Source organism: Lepisosteus platostomus, chromosome 1 (genome assembly GCF_059453375.1).
Source record: "Lepisosteus platostomus isolate fLepPlt1 chromosome 1, fLepPlt1.hap1, whole genome shotgun sequence".
Taxonomy (NCBI): Eukaryota; Metazoa; Chordata; class Actinopteri; order Semionotiformes; family Lepisosteidae; genus Lepisosteus; species Lepisosteus platostomus.
In genome coordinates, this window is record NC_142611.1 from 67,142,627 (window position 1) to 67,165,067 (window position 22,441).

The 22,441-nt window shown below is 44.7% G+C and overlaps 1 protein-coding gene and 1 long non-coding RNA gene across 4 annotated transcripts in view; one reads left to right on the top strand and one right to left on the bottom strand.

Moving 5' to 3' along the window:
• The window catches only part of asic1b (acid sensing ion channel subunit 1b), a 175,572-nt gene that overhangs the window by 124,832 nt on the left and 28,299 nt on the right, over positions 1-22,441 (bottom strand). The gene's annotated exons all lie outside the window — the stretch shown is intronic.
• LOC148678536 (uncharacterized) lies at positions 7,906-11,933 on the top strand. The gene is made up of 3 exons (XR_015939198.1): positions 7,906-8,260; positions 10,173-10,306; positions 11,348-11,933. It is a non-coding gene; the product is annotated as an uncharacterized LOC148678536 (long non-coding RNA).

Consider the following 22,441-nt stretch of genomic DNA (forward strand, 5'->3'; position numbering starts at 1 on the left):
CGGAAGTGCTTCACATGAAGTGATCCGATGAAGTGAACCTGCTGCTCAGTTACAAATGCAGGCGATAAAGACTGACTAATTTGCATCACGGCTGCTGCTGAAACACAGAGAGGGCAAAGATATCTTCCAGTTTCTCTGACCTGACCTCTGGCCTCCAAACGGCCAATGGCAAATTTTAACATCAGTAAAGACAGCTGGTGGGGTTTGTGGTGATAAGGTGTCAGATCAACATTTTACCTTGAATTACTTTAATCAAGTAATCTGCATTCTTAAGTAAATTTGTGGATAATCTACTGTAGGTGACTTGGAGTCCTTAAGAAACCTTAAGAAATTTGGAGAACAAGTGCGACACTGTAAGTATGAATAATTATGATCAGTCATCAGTTAGTTGTGCTGTTCCACACTGGAGACCCCATGAGGAGCCTCTGAGACATTTCACCCCAATCAGTTTCCTACTCATTAATGGAAATGTTGATTAACATGATTAACGTGCTACGTGATAAGATGTCAGATCCTGACAGAAGACTTTGGGAAATCTTGACAACTACTGAACTGTATTCAGTAAAATGTCTACAGCATGGTACCCTGTTGATCATTATTTAAACAAACATGCCTGCCACCTGCCAGAAGTGTTTAAATAAAAAAAGATTTTGCCTTATACAACTGTCATTAGAGTCCATCTCAGACATGCTATTCATGCAGGCCACTCATTTTGTCTTAGGCATCGCTGGAAAATTGAAACTACCTAGAGCACAAGCCAAAAGTTGGAAATGCTCAAGGCCATCACATCATCTTAACCTGTTTTCCAGACCTCGAACAGTACACTGCATTCTATTCAGCTTTCCCCTGATGTTTCGAATGCCATTGTGTGCTTTTTTCTGTGCATTTTGATAACTGCTGGAACTTGCTGTCAAATGCCCCAGAGGGCTGTCTGGTGGAACAGTAATAAAAAAATTGTTGAGTGACATTGCCTCAGAGAGCAAACATGTTAATTTGTTCCCCCGCAAACAGACTCTGATATTTACCCAGAGAGGGGAGACAGGCCACTTGTGCTACATTTTTTCTGATGCATTATGACCTAAATCTTCTGTGCTCTGGAAAGGCGGGAGGAGGCACAGGGACATGTACATTAGTTTGCTGTGTCCTCTCCCCCTCCTGTCCCCTCTGTTCCTGCCAGTCCTCCCCATAGTGCCCATCACTCACCTGCAATGCTTGGCGTGACGTGGTGAGCACAGGGATTACACATCTGGGACACACCACCAAGCAAAAAAGGGAGCACGCACAAACCCCAGTAGCCACTAGCTTTCCTCACAGGTGCAGAAGTGTGGGAACACTGCACAGTTCCTCTGTGTTAATGGCGGGCACATAATCCAGAAGAACACGGTGAGGGCGGACACGTTTTTTTAATCTCCTGAATGATCAGATGACTTATTTGTTCCTGGTGTTCTAAATGCTTTTTCTTTTCTTTTGAGCTCTCAAAACAAAAACAACCACAATGTATTTTTAAGTGGAAAAAACACATGCTGACTCTTTCACTCTGGTCACCTGTAGTTTCTTCTCTTTTCACTTCCATTTGTATGATATAGTGCGATTTCCTAACGCAGGTTGTTTTCCAGCTCCAGTCTCTCCTCACCATAGCCCTGCACGTATAAGAGGAGGGGGAAGGTACTGTACTCCCATCACTTCAACACATCCTCTTTTTCACCATACGCAGCAGCATCTACTTTTAAAGCGCTACACGTCAACTCAACAAGACACCTCTTCCACCAAGACTGTCACGAACCGCACTCCCGCCTGCACCTCCCGGTGTCAACACCTGCGCCCTCGTTAACAATTTGCACCGCGCTCACCCTTTTCCCCATTTTAACCCGCTCACTCCTCTCAGTCCTCGCTCACTGTTGAGATCGACTTAGCCTTTCTCTTGTGCGCGTACTTTCTGATCTCTGGATACCAACCCTGTTTAACCTTCAGCAACGTCTGCGTCTCTGTCTCGCGGTTCTCGGAGTTGGATACCTTTCTAACCCGACTAATGGATACACAACTCTGCTCCGTCCCCGGCTTCGCCTTCGTTTCTCTCTCTAGCGGATTTTGATGTGGATACCGTACCAACTACTGGAACCCGACCTAGCCTGCCTACCTGACCTCGTGTTCCGTCTTTCGCCCTTTGGATTTCTGGACATATAATTTGCTCTGCACCGCATAGGGTCCGATCACCTCTTCCACAAGTCCCAAGACACCTTTGTAACAAAGACTTAATGCACAGGATGTGATCTTCAATCACGACCAGCTCATACCAATGCAAACACACTACTGGCAGAAATACGAGCAAAGTCAGAACAAAGGTACATGGAGTAACGAGTGAATAATGAGAAAATAGCATCGTTAACACCACGGCTGCCATTGATGGCAATAATCTACATTTTATTTCAGACGCATGTGATCGAGGAGGAGACCGCATTATCCGATTTGTAAAAGTGCCAAAAGGGACAGCCTGTTTTTTTTTTTTCTGGCAAACAAGAATAAATTCTTGATCTTGTTGAGGTTAATAAAACAAAACCCTTATTCTTGTTCATTCCGAAAGATTTGAGGCCAAAATTAAAAACCGATCCTAGAGAGAGAGATGTGCCTGTCCTGTACGTGGTGGGGTCTTGGCTGCCCTGGTACCACAAGGCCCTCATCGTTCAAGGCTGTCTGGCACAACGAGACGGGCGCACGTCACCAAGTCTGGGGTGTCAAAAGATCAGGACTGAAGGGTCTAGGCTATCCACCCGTTTTTGCTTTTACAATGCTAAAAAGGCACAAGCAGGAGCGTAATCCTGGCTTTGTGCGTCTGGATCATTACAAGGAAGAGCAACAAAAAACGACAAGAGTATCATTGACAAGCCATGCAAAATGTATTAAAGCAAAGCACAAGCCAGCGTCTTCCACAGCATCCCTCCAGCTCACTGTCATTCCCACACGTGCAGAGCAGATAGGAGCAGATTTATTTTTAAACACATTCATAGTTGTTTTTACAGCTTTGTTAGCATTTCCCTGGGTCAGGCCAGCCATCCAAGGAATCGCAAGCTGCTTGCTCACAGAACAACATCCCAGCTGAAAATGCAGAGGGTTTGTGCAGAAGCTACTTAAGAGCAGATAAAGGATATTTTCACTGTGAGTCCTGTTTTTCCTCCCTCTCAAAGCTTTCAATTGCTGGAAATGGCAGGCAAACTGCTGTACCGCGGCACGCAGAGATTAACGGTCACGCTTTGCAAAAATCCTGAAGTATAAAAAATAGGATCTGTTTTGTCCGGGGTAAATAATGATCCGACTCTGAGAAAAATAGCAACAGAGGCGGACAGAAAAACAAAAACAAGAAATCAACCACACCGTGGCTACAGCCACAATCAAAAAGGGTGCGTCCAATCAGGGAACGACAGTTTCCGAGGAAGGCAAAAGTTCGCTATATTGAGATGCAGCCGTTTTCATTCACATATATCTTTGGTTGTCTCAGTCAGCTCCCAGCTGGGTAACAAGCAGCGTCCCAAACCGAAGGGTACGGCTTCTCAAACGCCTCCGACCAGCCCTGAGGAAACTGCCCATCGCGGCAACACTGGTCACCAGAGCAAGAGCCGCACTCCCAAGCTGCCACTGCCTGTGAACACACCCAAGAGCGAGAGAGTGGGGTGAAAAAGCCCCCCGTATCTTCACCCACACCAAGGCCATGGGATAAGGAAGGCTTCTGAATCGGCTTGAAGATCTCTCCCCGTGCAAGACCAGCAAGATCTCCCGCCCTCTATCCCAAGGTCTCAACCTGTGGGGACAGACGTAGCTCCTGATTCGGAACCGGCCTCTAATGATCAACTGAGCACCCTCCGCTCCGCGCCGGCGCGGAGGGAGAGTGTGAGCGCACCGCAGGCCTACGGGGGACCTGGGCCTGCGAGTGCTGGAGGAGCTGCTGCCGAGGGCCGGCTGGGGCTGCCTGGGGGTGACCAGGCAACACAGGCTTGACCCCGGCGACGTCTGGCCTGCAGGCCTCAACCCTGCGGTGAGAGAGCTCCGTCCTCCCTCACAGTGATCCGCCCAGGCTATCTGGAAAGAGGCTTCTTCTCAGAAGCTCTGTTCTTTTTGATTCTCTAGAACAATATTTTTCGCTGCAATGGAAAAGGGCCGAAAGGTTTGATGCTACAGCTGCGGCCCTCCGCTGCCGCGGATTACTAAGAGCCCCCAGTGATTAGACATCAAGGTGATCTCAGATCCTCGGTTTACACACAAAGCTCCTTTTTAAGGATTTATTGTCAACTCAAATACAAATGCATTTAGTTTGGCAATTTCAGTCTAATCTGAAAATAATATACAAAAATTGTATGTGAATCAGGCCATTGAGAGAACCATTTTTCTTTTTACATTAAGCCAATTGAGAATAAATTCTCATTTGCTAGGGCATTTACTGGAACAGTCTGAGCGAAGCATCTAGCTCAAGGGTACAGCAGTGCTGACCCAAGAAGAATTAACACCCTGAGCCCCGACCAGCATCTTATACTGCTGGCCTTAAGTCATTAAAATTAATTCAATCCGTAATCCTAAATCAATGTTTGCCATTTTGTTTGAAATCGATTAAAAGCACAGGTTTTTCCGTGAGTAAAGTATCCTTAGTGCTCAGATCCATAAAACCCAGCAGGAAAAGGTCGGTAATGTAGCTTTTGCGTGTACCGTCCATCAGACGAAGACAAGACAGCCAGAGCTTTTATTGTTTAACTTGTAACTTTTGTCTATTCAGTTTCCAGTCAAAGAACACCGAAATTTTGCCTGTTTGGGGGGAATATGTGGGTTAATTCTATATTTTCTTCTTCTTTCTTTTAAAACCTTTCTTTTTAAAGCCTTTCTTTTAAAAACAGTGACCGGCTTTCAACCTCACTACAGACTTGATGGGCATCAAAAGGCCAGGCTGGCTCTCCGGTAAGGTTTCCTTACCTTCTGAAGTTCCACTGATGGCCTGGAGCTTCTCCGGGGAATTACGATGACCTTTTTTTGTAATATGACCACTAAAAACAAAAAGGTGCTCAGTGAGTCTCTCTACAAATCCTGACCCGCACTGATCCCGCCATATTTGAAGGTGGGCTCCATGCAAAAGTGAAACTTTTCTCTACAACTACAAATCAGCTTGTGGAACCTTCAGGTCCCTCTTCACAGTTCTTGCTCCTCTTGAATTTTATCTGTAAAATCTGTCTCTGAAGAACAACCTGATAAAATGCTAACCAATTTTTTCTTTTACTGGGTGAGGGTTTGAAGTTGAGTCAAAACCCATATCATCAGTCCTTAATTCTCCAAATCCTTTGGAGCGGAGATATGAGGCAAATGTTTGGAATAATGTAAACACGTGTTCTCATTTGATTGTCATTACTTTTATTCTTTGGAGAGGAATTATAGTTTGAAACGGTCTTGAAAATCCCGCTGTATTTGTCTTCACCACTTTCAACATCCTTCCAAGGTAAACTAGAGACCGAATTACCAGAATCCTCCTGCACTGTGCAAGGCATGGAGGAGCAATCGCTAAATTAATCCGAGAATGATTCCGACTGAACCCACTGAGGACTCTCAGGAAACTTATTAGTAAAAACTTACAGCACTAATGTGTGTTTCAGCTGCTCTCGCAGCAATCAGACTCTAATGTCTTTTTCAGACCAATTCAGTTCCCGACAATAAAAAAAAAAATCAACATATTCTCGTTACGGAGCACAAAGCTGTAGCTATAAATCTGACTGCGCTTAATAATCTTTCTCACGCTATGATATAATTATAGAAAGTCTAGAATGGTAGAGGTACATGTATAAGAAAATATACAAACATTAAGACTTTAAAACTGTAAGAAAGGCTATGTCAAACACCTCCTGCCATCGTATTTGCTTTAGTTTTCTGAAGATGTGTGTAGATTATGTCTGATAAAGGAAGTGTGTGCCTTTCACTAATCTACGCTTACTACCAACGTAAAAACCAGGTGAATGCCTAAGATTACAGTAATCTCCTTGCATCTGGATCTTTGCCAACAGCTTCTTTTCAGACTCCTTGCATAGAAGGTAATAAAGAAAGGAGGAAGCAGGCAATTTCTTTTCTCCGTCCTCTTCAGAAGATAAGAAGAAACGACAAGTACACACTGGGATTACGAGAGCTAAGAATTCCTCTAGGGGAGTCTGGCATTGACTGCACACAGCCCCTTCGTTTCACAGGAGTATATAAGGGACCTGAGGGGTGTTTGACTCGCGGTTACAATAGTTCCTCTCCCGGGCAGACTGACTGACGGCTCTGGGTCAGGGATCAGTTAAGATTTGGATGCTGCGATAGTGTCTTGACTTTCCTGATCTCAGAGCATCAGGGCAGGCTTGGGAAATTGTAGCAGTTGAGGAGACTTGGAGACTTCTTTTTGGAAAGGCCATTAATGAAGCCTCTTCCACTGATCATCTGTTTCTCTCAATCCATTCACGCAGGACACTGACATTCATACAGCAGATCAGAAAAAATGAAGAAAGCTCACTTTGGTCTAATCAAACAATTGAGTTTTCAATTGAAAATGAAAAGGTTCAGCAATCCAAAATTCCAGAAATTCAAGAATGCCAAAAGTGATTTTCCTGCCCCAGTAGTACAGTGAAAAGAAGTTGAAGTACTGTAGGTAGCTGTGTCAGCATGTGTAGGCTGCAAAGGAACAAGTAAATGGTTTATCCAAGAAACTGTGGAGCCTTCTCTGGGTGTGAACACCTGTTATTAGTGTTCTTATTTATTAAAACAAAATATGGTGCTGTAAATAAAAAAACATAAGGCCCGGAGATCTGTTAAAGTGAATTTGGCATATCCTGTTTTCATTTTGAACATTATGGTTCCCCTACTGACCTTCTCTTTTCTGAGGAGTCTGAAGTACAGATGACCGTCAATGTCAGCACTGTTGAAAATTTAAATCTGATCCTTTCTTGAAATATAGCCAACACAGTATTATCAACACAGGATTCAAGCGCTTTAACGGAATCAGACTGCAACACGGGCAGCTGCATTTAAAAAAAAACTTGAAAAACGCAACCACATCTGTACGATGATGTACTGATATTTAATCAGAGAGGAAAAGACCAGCTGTTGTTGAAACTTCTGTTGTTCTATCATATACCTACAAATAAAAATCCTGTACTTAAATTCAAACGCATAGTTCCTCCAGTTTTATACTGTTCACAGAAAAAATATCTTCTGAGTGAAATTATATATATGCTCATTTATAGTCTTTGCATAAAACACTACACATGGAAAAATGCCTTAGCAACTGTTACTAATAATTTAAAATAAAATTAGGCCAATCCATGGCACAGACTGTAACTAAGTCTAACATTTACTTTATTAGAGAATTCATTAAATCCTTTACTGCCGAAAATTCAATTAATATGCTTGTTTAACACATTGTGGAACGTTTATGAGGCGTGCAACACCTAAAGGAAAATTTTTAATTCAACAATCATATTGATATGCTATAAGACTTTATTCCCCTGGCATTTATTTATGATTTTTAATGCATATAATATTTAACATTTTAACATTTGCAATTTCTATTATTAAAAACGTGACACATAAAAGGATCCTTTTAACCACAAAAATTCATATCCAAGGACACAGAACTGAAGGGCCTCATTCTAAGTTCCTAACCTAGTGCCACTTCTTCTTCAATGTCCTTGAAGAGAACACAGATAGCATTGTTACAGCACCGTGCTTTAATAATTGAGTTTCTGTTCAGCACTCATGAGTTGCTTGCTCCTTACAAACTGGAAATAATAAGTTTCTTTCTCCCTCCTCAGTCTCTGACAGTCCCTCTCCTGTGAAGAGCACACAGCCCTGACAGTAGCACACATTAAACCTACAGCACACTGCCTCTAGCCCCCTTCCAGATAGCCGAGAGCTCTGTGCAGCTGCAGTGTCACAGGCAGAAGGACACAAATGCAGCGATTCTGAAACACAGCGTCCCGACCCCTCAGAAAGTGGCAGCACAACCAGCACATTATTCCGGCCTCACCTCCCCCAGGCCAGCGTGACAGTAGTCCGAGTTAACCTAAAACAACAGTCTGCATGCCTGGTTCTCCACCAGCACCGAGAACGCAAGAATAAGAAGCAACTCCTTTAACCAGACAGAACAGCCAGTCGCTGGCCCAGCCCAGTCTCTAGTGTCATCACAGGTATCACGAGAGGTATCACCGGGCCTACATTTCAGTAGCCAACACTGCTGGGAGAGAGCAGCCAGAAAGGCTGCAAGGTAAGTTTTGGGGTCTTCTTTCAGGAACTGAAGTTGGAAAATATGAATTAAATATTAAAATATTAATACTGATATTACAATCAAGGGTTCAGCAAAGGGATCTTATGTATAATTTTCAGGAGTTTTCTGTCAATGACTTTTGACTTGGGGTGGAGCAGTGGTTCTGTGGCTCAATATCTGTGCCTGTGGCTGGAAGGTTGCCGGTTCAAATCCCGCAGCCGGCAGAGGACTCCTACTCCGTTGGGCCCCTGAGTAAGGCCCTTAACCCTAACTGCTCCAGGGGCGTTGTACAATAGCTGACCCTGCGCTCTGACCCAAAGCTTCTCCCACTGTCTGTGTGTCTCATGGAGAGCAAGCTGGGGTATGCGAAAAGACAAATTCCTAATGCAAGAAATTGTTTAGGGCTAATAAAGTGATATTATGATGTTATGTTACTTCCACTCACTTTGCACAGCTCCGACATCAGGAGATAGGAGCTTCAGGGCGGGATAAGTGTGTAGGCATTTGATGCACAGGGGGCCCTTTACGCACAGATACTGAATCATGTCTAATGCTCTCTTCAACTGGTATCGTCCTCCCGTAAGCGCTCCTTAATCAAAACACAGGTCCCCCCAGATGAAAAACAAATAAAGATCCAAGCAAACAAAAACAATAAAAACCAGACCGGGAAGCAAACATAAAGCAAACCACAATATTTCATTAGGGTACAGTTTCCTGCCATTTTCAATCTCCTGATTTGTAACTTAAGCACGGCACATCCACTGCCGCTGTCAGCTCGACTTTCGCAGAGAATTACTTCTTGATATTAAAAATCCTGCCTGTGACACCGTGGCTCTGGTAGCCGAGATTAAATCGACGTCTACATCGTTGGTGAAATCAGGTCCTAGGAAAGACAGAGGTACCGTGATTTGGGTTTCAACAAAAAAGATGGTTCTAGGAACCAGGGTGTTGGCCCAGGGATGTGTGTCAGCGTGGTTGGAGACTCGAATTCCCAGGACCTTGATTTTTACTGTTGAGGGTTTTTTATTTTTTTACTTTTGCTTATGAAACGCTACTCAGCATTTCTGAGCTTCACCGATTTTCTGGAGGAAAAAAAAAAAGAAATACAAAAAAAAAAAGACATGGACCTGAAGATATGGTTAGAAATATTATTTCACTGCCTCCGTCAGCTCTTCTTGAAGGCAGGAAAGGGGGACTCAGCAGTCTTCACGTGCTCGCGGCTGCTGGCGAGGTTAAAGCGCCGCTTTGCCTCGCCCCTCTCGCCTCTCGCGCCGCAGAGGGACAGAGAGCAGCGAAAGAAGAGGGAGAGCTCAGAGGAGGAGATCGGGCCCACCTGGGAGCAGCACACCGCATCAAATTAATAACGCTTTTAATTGAAGCCTTTAAAAAAGTACACGGCTCATGACGGATCATGTTATAAAACTGTTAGGAAGCAGATCTTTGGTCCCGCATGCCATCACCTCACCACCCCTCAGACTGGACAGCGTGTCTCAGCGTGACCAAATCACAGCGCCTGGAGGCTCTGGAGCTCTTCAGACTCAACACTCGACACACTGCACTTACTGCACACGGCCCTGCAGCATCCGGGCGGAGACCTTCCCCATACATTAGAATCGTAATTGGCAAAAGGGGAACTATTTCACAATAAGCAGACGGAGCAGACTTACTCTATGTCACGTCTCTGTCTCACACCATACATATCCTGTTTTATAAAAGATACAGAGCAGAGAGTTTTTTACTAGTCTTTTTAACATTCTATATCGTGAAGACTGGGAGAAAAGAATTATTGGGAAAATAATCAAAATAATAATAACCTCAGCTCCGCAATTCCAAAAAAATGATTTCTATCGGACGCTTTCTACTCATATTCCTGAATTTTCTTTTTCAAAAATCTGTTGATTTGCTGTTGCAGAGGGAACAGTGGCAGGATGCTCAGAATCAGGGATGGCCTCTGAACATGAACGAGTCCCATCAGTCTAACCGATCCAGAGCTTCTGCAAGCCTGGCGTTCTGTCATGACGATGCTCGGAATGGACGCCTCAAGAGGTCAATTTCATCTCCGCCGCCTTTCCCATTTGCCATTTCTGGCTTCAAAGCAAGACGTCGGCTTCGCCTCTTTCTGAAATTTACTGGAAATAAGCCGTGACAGCCGTCTGAATACAGCAAGAGGTGTGAAAAACATATTAGCACCACGCAATCTTTTACTTCTTAGTGGAGCGATCAAGTACTGTATATTCTAACTGACGACAGGACATTTGAAGAAGAAAGCCTGTCATTTTAAGCGATGCCTCCTTACCCGTTCTCTGTGGTGTCTCTTTAATTTTGATCATTTTCTTGTCTCAGATGGCATTTAGGCTTAATTCTTTTCTTTCTACCCATCCTGAAGAACATAATTAGCTCTTATAATTTTACTGTCACTAACTCATACAGAGAGGATTAATGCAGTAATATAGTCTATTGTTTTCATCTTTTTAATACCCATCTTAATTTTTTTAAAATTTTATGGCTCTTCCTGTACAATAACTCATTAGGTTCTTCTTATATAATTCACCCACTTAAACGTCATGGTAACCAAGATGCCATGGCAACTACACCAAGTTGCTTCATAGACCTCATTGGTGGTGCCCACTGCAACTTTTACACCCAGTCCACAGTGCATAGCCCATCTTAATAAAAGCACTTGAAAATTAATTCCGTTCCAAGTACACTATCTGTAATGAACTATTGAAACATATTAAGCAGGGTGCTAAATCAACTATAATTATAATAACGGTTCTTGTTCACATTGCCACTGATAATTAATAAGAGCATATATCATCATGTTTAGAAGAAGAGCCTTGCAGATGGGCATTGGTTTATTTCAGAAGATCTCATGGTGCCAGGTTTAAATGTGTGACGGTCAACCCTGTTCATCACCTACCACGACCATCCTGCGCACCACAAGCCCCAACTCACACCACTGAGCAGGCCGAGGGAAAAAGAAAAAGATTCAAAGTCGCTACCAGTGTGACTGCTTGTAATCCACTTTCTTAACTAACAGTCCCATTTATTTTTTTAATCAAATTAAAGATCAGTATTCTTTTTCAGGGTGGCATCGCATCACAGAGTCAGCTCTACCGCCTCCCGGTTCCCAGATCCTGCCTTCGACGTTCTCATATTCCGAGTATGATCTCCTTTTAATGGACTTTAATTAAACTTATATTAAGTTCTTAATTGTTGTCTCTTTTAACTGCTCTCACTCTGCAGCTCAATTAAGCCTGAATTTGAGGGAGCACACAGAGATATTATATTATTTCAGGTATTAATTAAGAAAACTATTTGATAAGGCAATGTGATAGCATTACATGTATTTATCCAACTACCCTTCAATCATTTTTTAAATTAAATTGTATAGCTGAATCCAGACAGTTTTGTTACATTCTATTCAAACAGGCGCAGTAAAAAAAGTAAAACAAGTTATGCATAAGCTATTGAGCACAATCTCTTGAAATCCTTTCTTTATGAAGACATCACTCCATTAGATAAGAAACGCAGGCGGCTTACTGTGACGGTATATCAGGGCTTTGAAATCAGTCGCCCTGGAAATAAACAAACATCAGTGTAACATTTTATTTTTATCACACTTTCACCACTTTTCTTATTTTTCAAACTTTTGGTTTTAAATCAACCTTAACGGCTGTATGTATATAGCTCCTGTTCCTTCTCCTCCTCTCCGAGAAGCCTTAACAGGCAGGCCCAAGACGTGGTGGAGCTGAATGGAGTCAGTCCATATATTTCTGAAGCTGTGGTGTTAATGCTGGGCTAGAGGAACTTCAAACACGTCTAATTTGAAGCAATCAAAGGTCCCTGTACAGTTTCAAAAAGCAGCACTGCTTCCCCAGACAGACCTCACTGTGGCATTTGCTTTTCCTTATCTTTTCAGAAATGTTCCATTTCATCCTGGTTTTTTTTCTCCATTTTTTGGCTACTTCTGAAAAGTCATTACAACATAACAGAAAACATTTGCATTTTAAAAGACTCCCAACTGAAAGGCACAAGTAGGCAACGTGTGTGTTTTGATCAAGAAAAAGAAGAACATTTTTTTAAAATAAAAACTGCTGGTTTGAAAAGGGACAATAACGTGCCTTAAAAAAGTGACAAGTGAACGTTTCTTTCTGGGAAAATTGAAAGTTAGGACCTGGTCTCAATAAAACTGCCTCATCTTATTGACCTCTACATTCAACTTTTACTCCATCTATCAAAACTTACTCGCACGCACCTGCAAAACTAAGAACACAAAACCGGTTGGATTTCAATCCCTCCACACACCTTCTGGCTTTTTAAAAAAAATAAAAGGAATCTCACAAAATATAAAAGCCGAAGCAGTGACGGCCATTGATTTTTGGATTGTGCTCGGTCTGCTTTCACCGGCCCAATCCGTGATCCTACAACAGATTCCCGTGAAAAGCACCCTTGACCCCCCCCCCGATGTGACATCCCTTCTGGGCAACCTGTAGCGGCCCAGCCAGTAAAGGCAGGCGTTTGAAGTGCACGGCTCTGCTAGACTGGGTTAGAGACATTCAGAGCTCCAGCTCTCCCCCAGATAGGACCAACCCCGCCACCAGCACTGTGGAGCTTGCAGTGTGTAAAATGGCAAATGGCTCTGACAAGTGAGCTCTTCAGAAGAAAGGTGTGCGCACTCCCCGGAGCCCATGGTTGGTACAAGGGTCACCAAAAGGTACAACGTAGCAGGACTTAGAAAAAGCTATTTCAGATACAGGGGTTATTAATAAAAAGCACCTATGTGTCATCTACTGCTTCCCAGTACAGCTGCGTTTAGTGCACCGCCTCCTGATTGCACTCTGTAGCATGAAAATTACATTCAGGCCTGTTTCTCGTCTGCCTCTGATGCTCATGACAATGTTTGAATTTTTTTAGAACTTTGCATTGGGAGATCTTCCTTAATCGCATGCAAAGTTAAGACTTGAAAGCAACTGGGTGTGCAGAGCTCAGTAGGAACAAGGGTGCAATATCACCGCAATATCAATGTCATGTAATTGCAGTGATGCATGTACAGAGCTTTTGTTCTCTGCTTCCCCGTGCTTAAGGAATAAAGCAGCTTTCTTTGCACCGTGACAGTCAAACACAGGATCTAAGGCGAAACGGACTTGTGGGTTTTATCGTTTGTTCATTTCTGCAAATATTGGCTGTTGAATCTTAAAGGATTTTTTTCCCCGCACTCCCTAAGAATTCATCTGTGAAATCAAAGCCGAATCGTTTTCTACGCTCCAAAGCAAGACGCAGTTTCATGTCACTCCGATTTTTTTTTTAAATAAAAAATCGCACTTTGTTCAAGAATCTGGTGTAAGTGAGTGACATAGGTGATGTCTCGTGTTTCTGTGACTCCCTTAGAAGTCTCTCGTTCTTCTTCTGTTTTTACTCCAGTACACACCGACTGAAGCAGTGAAATGAAAGGCCAGAGTGAGCTTCACAGATGAAGTGTCTTCATGGGGACCTCTGAGTTACAATGCCTACACTGCACAGCGTCTCCCTCCTTTAAGTGCTGTTTTTTTCTCCAGCAGAGCTATCCAAGAGGGCACTTTTTAAATTAAAAGGGAAATTAGGCTGGCTGGAGTGCTGATGTTGTTAGACGCAGACAATTAGATATAATCCCTGCGTACCCAGGGGCAGCTCGGCTTTCATTAGCTATGGTTGGCTCGCCTGCGGTGTTGGGACACAGCTCTAAACCCTACTATTGATTTCCGCAAAGGGCCTGTGTATCAGCCTGCCTTTCTGGAGATGGACTCACTTACTGCCTAATGAGCAGGCAGCTCAAAGCAAGGAAACAACAGCCCTTAACCAGCTGTGATCTAGAGAGAACAGTCTGGAGTTGCGTCAGACAATTACGCATCAATAGGTGAGGGCATCTGCCTTTAATACATTTCAGAGTCCCAATTATAATCGTCTTTTCATCCCACCATATCTTGGAATCGATAATTATTGGTTTTTGTATTTGAAATTGCGAGTTTTTTTGTTCTTGTAGACCCATCAAATTTGCGGTTAATCAGAAAATCCCCTTCAGAAGTGAGGCTGGGGAGAGTACGGAGCGTAACCTGCTTCACACCTCTGAGGGGTAGCGTCTCTCTTTTCCTCTTCAACGCCTCTGCCGCTGTGGGCCGTGTCACATACAGTCGCAGGCCTGGCTGGTGCCGAGGAGGTAATGGCGCCGTTGCCTGCGGTAAGTGACAGCGCTCTAGTGGCGCGGCTCAGGGATTACCGCTCGAGCGTGAGCAGATTCCGGTGTGTTCGGATCCTCTCGAGAACCGTCAGCCTTCAGCCATCTGCCATGTCGGAGACGTACCCAGGACCTCCCCTCTGAAGAAGGGCGACAGGAGGATGTCTCCTCCCCAGCAGCTGGACACTCTGGACACCCTCACGTTTAAGATCAGATAAGATCACTTTATTGCCATATACAATTTCTTGCATTAGGAATTTGTCTTTTCACATAATAATAATAATAATAATAATAATAATAATAATAATAATAATTGCTTACACTTATATAGCACTTTTCTGGACACTCTACTCAAAGTGCTTTAAAGGTGATGGGGATCCCCTCCACCACCACCGGTGTGCAGCCCCACCTGGATGATGCGACGGCAGCCATAGTGCGCCAGAACGCTCACCACACATCAGCTATCAGTGGGGAGGAGAGCAGAGTAATGAAGCCAATTCATAGATGGGGAGTATTAGGAGGCCATGATTGGTAAGGGCCAATGGGAAATTTGGCCAGGACGCCGGGGTTACACCCCTACTCCTTTCGAGAAACACCCTGGGATTTTTAATGACCACAGAGAGTCAGGCCCTCGGTTTTACGTCTCATCTGAAGGACGGCGCCTGTTTACAGTATAGTGTCCCCGTCACTACACTGGGGCACTAGGACCCACATGAGCCTCAGGGTGAGCCCCCCTGCTGGCCCCACTAACACCTCTTTCAGCAGCAACCTTAGTTATTCCCAGGAGGTCTCCCATCCAGGTACTGACCAGGCTCACACCTGCTGAGCTTCAGTGGGTTGCCAGTTGTGAATTGCAGGGTGATATGGCTGCAGACCCCAGGTTGCTCTCCATGAGACACATAGACAGGGAGAGAGAAGCTAGGGGTCAGAGCCCAGGGTCAGCCATTTATACGGCGCCCCTGGAGCAGTTAAGAGCCTTGCTCAGGGGCCCCACCAGGTAGGATTCCTCTGCCGGCCGCAGGATACGATCCAGCAACCTTCCAGCCACAGATCCTTAGCCACAGAGCCACCGCTCCGCCCAGAAAGGTTTAAGGCGCACCGCCCAAGGGAGGCCAAGGGATACCAGATAAAGGTAGGTGAGACGGAACAAAAACGCCCTTTTCTGCACACCACCCATAAAATGTTCACCGGACCCGCCTGGGTGCGGCCGACCCGGGCAGGCGGCTGCGATGTCACCCCTGAAGGCTGACGAGTCCGTGCCTCCGATGCTCGAGAGGATCCGAACACGCCGGAATCTGCTCACGCTCCAGCGGTAATCCCTGAGCCGCGCCACTGGAGCGCTGTCACTTACCGCAGGCAACGGCGCCATTACCTCCTCGGCACCAGCCAGGCCTGCGACTGTGTGTGACGCGGCCCACAGCGGCAGAGGCGTTGAAGAGGAAAAGTGAAACACGGCCTGTCAAGACGTATGAAGTGAGTTAACACCCTGTACTCCCCCCGGCCTCACCTCGGAAGGGTATTCTCTGATTAACCGCAATCCCTCTTTCACTTGATCCAGCAAATTCCCAGCCAAACGTGTGACAGGCGAACGGGAGGCACAATAAGGGAATAAACAGTTCATACAACAGTAAATCAATGAAATTTACCATTGCTTTGATTGCTCTGCCTCTGCCTCTTAAATATTTAACATTGCTGGGTTCATTTTATTCTGCCTTGGACAAAACGGCTGTGTGTTCAAAAGCTGATAAGTGTGTGGATTTTCTGCAAAACCACTAACTTCATACATTTTTTATAGCATAAAATTAACTTTTTATATTATGTTGAAACTGGATAAGTAACAGTGTTATTTTCTGTGTTGTACAGTTTTGCATTGCAGAGGGCTGTGCGCAGTCTTTTCCAGACTATTCGTTTTACTTCCAAATTCCCATCCTGCTCCTGTTTGGATCGTACAGTACAGTGCGTGTGATGTCAAATAGCTCTACCAGAACCAGAATACCATCTAAAAAAAAGCATTGCTCAAAAGCTAAATATTAAAGAACTTGGGTGATACAATTTGCATTCACTGACCTCTGCATGTGACTTATTTTGCAGGAAAAATGTATCCAAAATAATCTGAAATAAAAAAAAACAAAACAAAGATGACAAAGCAGGAATTGCATCAAGAAACTAAAAGACAGATCCAGCTGTAGTACAGGCCAAACATTGAAAGCAGAGCTGGAAATGAAAAGTAAAAAGTAAAAGGCTGAATATCCCTTAGCCTGCTTCTATATCTTGCAGATAGTTTGCAAAGAAAGTGAAACAGGAAACTGGCCAAAATATAATTTTGGGTGTTATCTAGGTCACTTGGAATGTAACAAATTATAATTGCCATGTACTGGCCTTGAAAAATATTTTAAAATGAATTTGTGTGATTTGCAATTCTGTTTTCAAAAACCTGACCCTGTACTGTAAACAACACTTCTGAAAAACTGCCAGAAATAAAAAGCTCTTTTCGAAACCATCCACATGAAATTCAGTTCTGTAACAGCTCCCCAGCTCAGCAGCAACAATAAAAACGCAGCAGATTGAATGCATTCTTCAGTTGCACAGTAGTGTATAAAAGTTCTTCAGGACACTGGAAGAACTTCCTTCACGAAGGATTAAGTGATCCTATTAGTCTGCCCCATCCAGCTGCTCTGACCAGGACAGGCCAATCAATTCTCTATTACTGGAACGCACACAGACAACGATCAATTAGAGGCATTCCTCTGAATAATAAATATCTCGTTAATGAAAAGGCCAGGTCCTGAATAATAAGCACCATAATTTTAACAGGCCACCATCACACCATCTTCATCCACTTTCTTCAAAGTCAGAGAACAGCTTTCCCTCCAATAGACCACAAGAGACAACTTTTCACAGCCTTGTCCTGTGAACAAAGCCACATTTAACCCTTAAAAAAAGTAAGTCAATTGTCAAAATCTCCAATGGACGAATAGGCTACGTTTTGTTTTACAGCAGCATAAAAAAGGGGCTGGAATCAATAAAAAAATAGTTGCCAGTGGAGCATGAAGAGAGTTATCTTTGTGAAAGTGGTTTGTTCTATTTATGAGGCTGCTTCTTTGTAAGAAAAAGATCTCTCAGGCTTATCACCCTCATGCAGCGTGAATTCTGAAGCTCTTAAATACAAAAAAAATGCATTACTTACTGTAGCCATGCCCTTTGCCTGAGGGGTCTGCTTTGCCATACAGATTCTTATATATAATTAGCAGGATTGCTGGCTTATCTTTCTGAATTAAGGTCATAAAGCAACAGCATAATTCCAGGAGAGATGTAAAAGTACTTTTCATCAACGTTGGGGTGATAACCTTTTTCTTCCTGTTTCTCTTCTGCGTAGACTAAGCAGTCTCACTCAAAGGTTGGTGAGATACAGAAGTATTTCCACCTTGCAGCTTTGTCTCCACACACCTCAGACACTACTGGGGCAGGAGACCTCTAAGGAAAATCACGCTACTGCTGCGTATGGGTATGGTGTGGGGCACCAGTAGGTGGCGCTACTCCCCCTGGACCACAATCACCAAACAATGCTCCAGTTTCATGACAGAAGACATGATGCAGTCCTCCAGATGAGAAGATTAAGAACTGGAAAAATGCATTAAATAGTGACTTCCTGATGTTTTTATTGGAAACACTTTAAAACCCCATGACAAATTAGTACCATTAACAGTCCGTAACATTGTTTGACTCTGCTAACATTTTAACTGGAAGACCCTCTGGCACTCCTGTTTCTTTCATACCGGTTCCAGGGAGCACACTGCTTAGTGCAGGAGGGATGCTGGGACTGCCAGGATCTCTAGCCTTCACAACCATATATCATGATTGATTCACTGTCATGCCCAACCCCCAGACATTAGTCCATAGAGTACAAAAGCCAGGTCTCTTTGGTAGAAGACTGGGGGCCTGAGGGCCCTGGCAGCTAGTGAATGTTTTCAAATGAACCTCCACTGGATATGAAGATCAGAGGAGAAGGAAACTTTAACCACACAGAGATCCGTTGGCTAGTTCGTCAAGACTTTAGCTGGATGCAAAAAGTGGGTGATGTCTATCAGGTGACGCCTGCCGGAGAGACGTGGTATATCCATACAGAAATCAGCTGTCGAGGTTAAGCAGGTGCTAGTTTATTTGTCCGTACATCAGAGGGTTTGAGATTTGAGTCCTGGCTGGCGACGATTAAGCAACAGATATTTGAATTCTGTGGTACAGAACTCCTAGCCTTAGAAAGATACAGGGCTTGCTAGCTTTTATAACAAATGACTTCTCTGTGCCTTAATTAAATTTCTATGTTGTTAAGTGGCCATTGCATTGCAAGACCTGCAAGTGATGGCTATGAGCTTATAAGGGCAGGAGAGAGGATCACTGCTTCAGGAGGCTATAACAAACAGTCACTCACAGCTACTCAATACAGTCAGGTTTCAAATGTCTTAATGTCTAAACCTAAGTCACTGCTGTGGGAGTGATCAGCTAACAGGGCAAAAGGACAAAATAAGCGATGAGCAGCAACAGAGATTCGGGCAGCGCACGCGTAATAGAGGAATCGGACAGCTGAGGCACAAATTAGCAGAAAAACCCGACAAGACACGACTCCGCCATGAACCCCCATTCTACCCCAGAAGGCCTTTCTCCTTTTGTAGAAGAACATCGCAAGAAAACCACACATTCGCCCTCCCTGCTCTTGCCCTCTCTCAGCATGAGCAAAACCATTTTGTTCCCCCACTGGTGGAGTTTGGGGACCCCCCTCTGAGTCGTCTCGAAAGGGGGGACGGCTCTGCCCTCTTGGCCGAGTGCGCGATCACAACTGTGCGCCAGGTGAGTTCATTGGAAACTGTTCCGGAGGAGTTCAGCAGCCGGCCCTCCGGCGACAGGCTGCTCGTTGCAGGACTTCATTAGGCGAGTGTGGACAATCACACCTCCACCTGCCCCTTGTAATGAATCTACCAGAGGCAGCAATTAACACCTTTCTTGAAGGCCTGGGTTTTCTCCAGCACCGGTGACTGGAGGTGGGAAGCAAAGCAAAATGTTGCAATAAAAAAAAGCATTCAGCTTACGGGACATCTGAGAATAACCAATAAACGAATTCGCTATTTGCAGAGACATACCTTACAATGTCTTTTAAAAAAAAACATCACAGAGCTACGTTTCACATCCTTTCTGTGAATTCCCCTGAACTGCACAATATTTCCCCCTTCTCAAATATTTTAATTCATTCACAGTTTTCACGCATTGCTCATCCCAAACTCTTTTATTTCTTGGAAAGAGCAATGCTCAGATCATCCTGACAACAATGCAATGTGGCCGAATTACTTTGTCTCCTGTGAGCACGGTTGTCACAGTTGTTCCTCGCGCTGCGAGAGGCTTCAGCAGCCGGCCCTGTGGGTGTTAGTATAAGTGGCAGACTGTTTGAATCCTGGCAAAGTAGAGACCTGATGCGTGGGCCCAGGAGATTCTAGCGGTCTTCACCAAGCACACGTTCCCCCTCTCAGAACTGTGACAGGACACACACACACGCCCAGCTGTTGCCCAGCTGTCAAAGTGCTGACTGTAAAACCTGCTGCTGAATGTTACACATCAATCCATCCATCCATTTTCTAACAGCCTTATCCAGCTCAGGTTCATGGGGCCGGCAAGCGGCCGGCGCAAGGCAGGACACACCATGGATGGGACGCCAGTCCCTGGCAGGGCGAATGCAAAGACACAACCAGGCGCACACCCACACCCACACCAGGGCCAGGTATCCCAGAAGCCACTTAGCCTGCAAGTAAGCCTTCAGACCACGGGAGGAAACTGGAGCACCGGGTGAAAACTCACATGAACATGAACAAACACACTCCGCACAGAGAGCAGCCCAGGAAATGAGCCCAAGTCCCTATTGTGCCACCCTTTGCTACACCAGATAGGTATAGATAGGTATTTAATTTCACCGATCTCCCCAGCCCTTTCAAGTCATTAAGTAATTAAGTATATCCAGCCCAGTGTCAGACAGCTGTGTTTTCATCTCAGTGTGATTTGTTTGCAGAGCTTTGAAATCATAACACAAAACAGACAGCTCACAATAGCCTGCAACAGACACTAAATAGGGTTTCTTTTTAAAAAAATACACAGGTTGTAACAGTGGCCGGAGGAATCTCTGTTCAGCTAGGGATATTTGCTCCATTTTCCTAGGACATTTTCATTAACAAAACTATATCATCATAAAAGAGCACCAACCTTCCCGTGACACCTGACCTACTGAGAGACGGCCATTGTGACCTACTGTACCCATGTATTACAATTTCATAGTAAGAAACCAGGTCAACATCAAAAACATGGTAGGTCATCACTGAGCAATATGCCGAATTTGGTCAAAGCCACCAACAAATACTAAGAAAAGAGTGAAAAGCGCAGTTGAACAGCCCTATCGGTATATCTGCCCACAGTCTGACGGAGACTCGGATGACAGCGCGGTCGTCAGGGCTGGCCTAGCAGAGCGGTATGAAACGCAGGGCCTCACGCAGCCGCTGGGGTGCACCACAGGTACAGATCGGCCCCGGGCCCCGGGCTCCAGCGTTATTAAAAACCATAGTGCGACCTCAGTCTCGGTGAGGAGAGCTGGAGGTGTGATTTAATCAAGGTGCCTGTCTCTCTGTCCATTTCACGAGCAGGAAATGACTCACAGGCCCTGCGGAGGCCCCCGGCAGAGAGAGAGCACGAAACAGGTCTGCGTCTCCCGTTCCTTCGCCCTCGCGCTCCGCGCCAGCCGGGGCTCCGGCGGGGCTGGCTGGGAGGACGAGACGCGTGCCAAGGGAAAGGAGGAAGAAAGGAAGGAGGAGAGGAAAGGGAGACGCGGGGCTCGGGGCGCCCTGCGACAAATCCTGTTAAGGCTGTCACCCCTGCAGCCATTCTTGCCCTTAAAATATTGTTTTAATAAGAAAGGAGGGGTGGCAACAGGAAGAGATCCATACAGCTTATCCTTTAAAAATCAATTAAAAACGTTTTAGCCAAGATCAGAGGCACTGCCTGCTCCAGGGTCTAGAGGAAAACACCATAAAACAGAAACCCGATCTCTCAAAGGGGTGCGCTAATTGACAGGGGACCAGGGCAGAGGTGTTACCAACAGCATCAGCTGGGAGAAGAAGACGATAACATCTGCATTTTCTTTTATTTCATTACTTTTCCTAATGCATTTTCAATTACATGGGGCCTGAGTGATTCTCTGCGAGCGTCGTTTCTGCTTAAATTGAAATGGCGTCAAACAGAGTGCCTTATCTGCAGCGCGGCTCTTAGCCCTGATGGAAACTTTACTTAGTTTCAGCCATTTTACTAATGGAAAACATGATCACTTGTTGCACTTTACTGCATACTCGCAATGTCTCATTTAATGCGACTTCTAAAGCACTTCAAGATTATATTCCTCACAAGCAAGTGCCACCGACAACAAATACTACTGAAACAATCAAAGGTTTCATTGGAACAGGAAAAGGTTTATTCCATGCTGAAAGGAAAAAGAAAAGAGACACAGTGATGTCTCTTCTCTTTTTCTCTCAGCGTGGAACCAACCCTTACCTGTTCCTTTACAGCCTACGCATGCTGAAGCAGCTCCCTACTTGATCTTCTTCAATTAAAGGTTTGTCTGTGCCAGAGTTTGGCAGAAGAACAGCATGCCTAAAACATACAGTAAAGCAAGAAGATGAAATCTTTTCTCGCTGCTAGACGGGTCTGGTTCACAAGAGGCAAGAGGCTGTAGCAGGAGGCTGGACCCTGACCTAGGTCTCTCCTCCCAGGACACGGAGCACCTGTGGACCTGTTTCAAGAAGGTCTTGATAGAAGGGATAGAAGCCCTAAATCAGTCCAAATGGGTTGGCTACAGAGTAAATAACTGCACATCCCACCTGAACCCAAGACTAAAAATATGTTTTCAGGGTGAGGGGAGAGGTGGATCTGCCTAAAATAAT